This window comes from Vespa crabro, chromosome 20 (genome assembly GCF_910589235.1).
Source record: "Vespa crabro chromosome 20, iyVesCrab1.2, whole genome shotgun sequence".
Taxonomy (NCBI): Eukaryota; Metazoa; Arthropoda; class Insecta; order Hymenoptera; family Vespidae; genus Vespa; species Vespa crabro.
In genome coordinates this window covers 2,081,503-2,082,420 of record NC_060974.1, presented here as the reverse complement: position 1 = coordinate 2,082,420, position 918 = coordinate 2,081,503, and positions in this window count along the sequence as shown.

The following is a 918-nucleotide window of genomic DNA, read 5'->3' as shown; positions in this document are numbered from 1 at the left end:
GATCAGGTATGCGTATTTACAGTTTATCCATGATGGAGATAGAGTTAATATAGATGGGATAATTAATATTAAATTAGTTTTATTAAGCGTTTACGTATTACGAGATTTGATATAATTTATATATACATACTATTTAATCTCTTCACGAAGAATTTGCTTCCATACGAATTAAAATACCGTCGATTAATTTTTTCGAATATTCAAATTTTCTACTTCACGTATTGCTAATCGTTTTTCGAAAGATGCCATTTCCGCTTTCAGTTCATCGTACGTTTGAGATATTGTATCGGTATAATCCGTGTTCATTTCCCTGTGAAACGAAACGATAATTGGAAACGTAAATCTTTATTTAATTATAAAATTATTTAATTAATGACACGCGCGCACACACACACATACACATACACATATATATATATTTTAAAACTCACTCGAGATCTTTTTCCGCGAGACAGAATTTACATTTGTCTTTAAAGAGGACAGCCTTGTCTAATCCAATTTTTTGAAAAAATTGTAAGCCATGATACCAAATTCTTTTTTTATCTAAATCTTCGTCGGACGAAGATGTTGATTTTAAAATAGAAGTTTCATCACATACAAATTGTTTGGATTTTTCGAAAAGATCGTAAGAACGATTAGGTTTAGAGGAACATAAAGATAATTTGCTTGTTGCTATTTCAGATTCAACACCAAAAATTTATCAAGAAAATATTGGAAAATTGTAAGAAATTATTAATAAAATATTAAAGCAAACGATACGTACATTGCAATGGTTTGAATGGTTGCAAATCACATTGCAAATCTAAAAACTTCCATAATTCTTTTATTTTCTCTTGTTCTTGAACGTTAATACTTTGTTCGAATATTAATTCATCATTATTTATTTTTTCTTTAATTCTATTTTTTGATCGTAATTTT